Here is a 3,021-nt window from a genome sequence, read left to right as displayed (position 1 = left end):
AGTCACCCTTCTCAACAATAAAGAAGATTCAATATTAATTCCACTTAGTTAATCTTTGCTAAAGCAAAGGAAAGTCAAGGGACTAATTAGTTTGACCTTCGAATCCTATTTATTTCCTAAGAAAAGATTGGGATTATTAAAAGTCAATTCAACTAACAAAGATAACAGTTATCAATTATGTTGAGCTAAGATAACTCCTGAGTTACTGATTTCTTAACCAAGCCCAAAAGGGGAAAAAGCCAAATTGCTGGAATAAAAATTATCTTCAGATTGGAAGCAATGGTGACATAAATAAAAGAAAGCAATATTAAACTGAAATACCTCAAATAACATTAATTCAAAAGAGTAATCTGTAACATAGAAGAATTCATAAATTAAATGGCAAAAGTGAATAATCAACTAAAGTAATGCAATGAATAAAAGTAAAAGGGAAGCTTAAAGTAAAGGAACATTAAACCTGGGATCGAAAGTCACTCCTAAACCTAAGAAAAGTCCTAAATCCTAATCCTAAAAGAGAGAGGAGAGAACCTCTCTTAAAACTAAATCTAATTCATGGAAAGTAACTAAAATTGGCGAGCTCTCCTGAATGGATGCATTCCCTCACTTCATAACCTCTGGTCTATGCCTTCTGGACTTGGATTTGGGCCAAAAAGGGCTTCAGAAATCGCTGGGAGCATTTTCTGTAATTTCTAGTGCGTGGCCTCTGTCACGCATCCGCGTGGGTCACGCGGCCGCGTCATTCGGAGCTTTTCTTGTCACGCGGTCGCGTCAGTCATGCGACTGCGTCATATGCGTTCTGCATAAGGCGCGCGGTCGCGTCAGTCATGCGGCCGCGTCGCTATTGATTCGCGCTTGGCATGCGTCTGCGTCGCCCATGCGATCGCGTGGATGCCAGTTTCTCCAAAAACTCCGTTTTGTGCTTTCCTTCCATTTTTGTATGTTTCCTTTCCATTCTTTAAGTCATTCCTGCCTTAGAAGATCTGAAACTACTCAACACACTGATCACGGCATCGAATGGAATTAAAGGTAATTAAAATATTTAGTTTTAAAGCATAGGAAACATGTTTTTCACATACATCACATAATAAGGAAGGAGAAGTAAAACCATGCAATTAATATGAATAAGTGGGTGAAGGATTGGATAAATCACTCAAATTAAGCACAAAATATATCATAAAATATGGGTTTATCAGACGCACTTGCGTTTACAAGATTTTAAATCTATAAATGACTATAATTCTGCTATGTTTTAAATCACCTCACGAATGAAATTAATTGGGGAAAAGATAACTGACCATGATATGTTGGAGAAAACTTTCTCAACCTTCCATGCCTCGAATGTGCTCCTGCAGCAGCAGTATCGAGAAAAAGGGTTTAAAAAATATTCCGAGTTAATTTCTTGCCTTCTTGTTGCTGAACGCAACAATGAGTTGCTATTGAAAAATCATGAAGTGCGTCCAGCTGGCGCCGCCCCATTTCCTGAAGTAAATGCGGCAAATCATTACCCCAGAAGAGGTAAATGGCAAGGTTTTAATAACAAGAAAAATTATGGAAGGAAAATAAATTATGTTCAAAAGAGAGGATCTCACCAGAAGTGGGATAAAGAAAGAAATATCGGGCAGAATAATTCAACAGAGGATAAGTGTTTCTGTTGTGGTGGAAAGGGCCATTGGTCACATACCTGTCGTACTCCAAGGCACCTAGTCGATCTTTACCAGGCATCTTTGAAAAAGGATGACAAAGGAAAGGAAACAAATTTTGTTTCAAATGATACTGAAAATTCCACCACTCATTATGATGTATCTGATTTCTTTGAGGACCCTGAGGGAAATATTGGTCATTTGATCAATGATGGAATAGTTTAATATATGGGATTGTGAAGTATCTATGTAAATAAATAATGTAAAGAACTTATTATTAAGTTTTATTTTTTATGTATTTAAGTTTCAAATGTGATGTATATAAATAATGAAATATTAATGTTTATAAATTTTGAAATCATTAAATGTGTCATGTTTTAAAATAAAATTTCAGTATATGACATTATTTTGAACAGTGTTTCTTAGAAAAATAATTCCGATCAAGTATTCAATTTAACTGCGCATACTACTCATTTTTATTATTTGTCTTTGAAGAAAATGGCAAGGATATATAATGAAGATGTATACCTTGCGGATAGTGCAAGTTCGCACACCATTCTTAAAAGTGATATATATTTTACCCATCTTGTGCCAAAAGAGGAATATGTTAATAGTATTATTAGCTCAGGCAATGTGATAGAAGGCTCCGGAAGAGCTATAATTTTGTTTTTTGGAGGAACAAAATTTATAATAAATAATGCACTATTATCTACCAAGTCCCTGAGGAACTTGTTGAGTTTCAAAGATATTCACAGAAATGGATATCATGTTGAGACAATGAATGAGGGAAATCATGAGTATTTATGTATCACAACTCATGATTCAAATAAGAAAGTTATATTAGAAAAATTACCCTCACTTTCATCTGGGTTATATTATACCAAGATTAGTACAATTGAATCACATGCCACTGTAAACCAGAAGTTTACTAGCCCAATGAATTCATAACTTGGCATGATAGATTGGGTTATCCGAAAACAACCATGATGAGGAGAATTATTGAAAACTCTCATGGACATTCACTAAAGAACCAGAAGATTCTTAAAACTAGTGAATTTTGTTGTGCTGCATGTTCTCAAGGAAAGTTAATTTTAAGGCCATCACCAGTAAAGATTGGATTTGAGTCCCCTGAATTCTTAGAAAGGATTCAAGGTGATATATGTGGACCTATTCATCCATCATGTGGATCTTTTAGATATTTTATGGTCCTAATAGACGCATCTTCGAGATGGTCACACGTGTGCTTATTATCTTCTCGCAACCTGGCGTTTGCGAGATTACTTGCTCAAATTATTTGATTAAAAGCACAATTTTCAGACAATCTAATCAAAGTAATTCGTCTTGATAATGCTAGTGAATTTACTTCCCAAGCTTTTGATGC

The sequence above is a fragment of the Arachis ipaensis genome, chromosome B9, assembly GCF_059453495.1.
Source record: "Arachis ipaensis isolate K30076 ecotype BB chromosome B9, ASM5945349v1, whole genome shotgun sequence".
Taxonomy (NCBI): Eukaryota; Viridiplantae; Streptophyta; class Magnoliopsida; order Fabales; family Fabaceae; genus Arachis; species Arachis ipaensis.
This window is presented reverse-complemented; position numbering follows the sequence as displayed.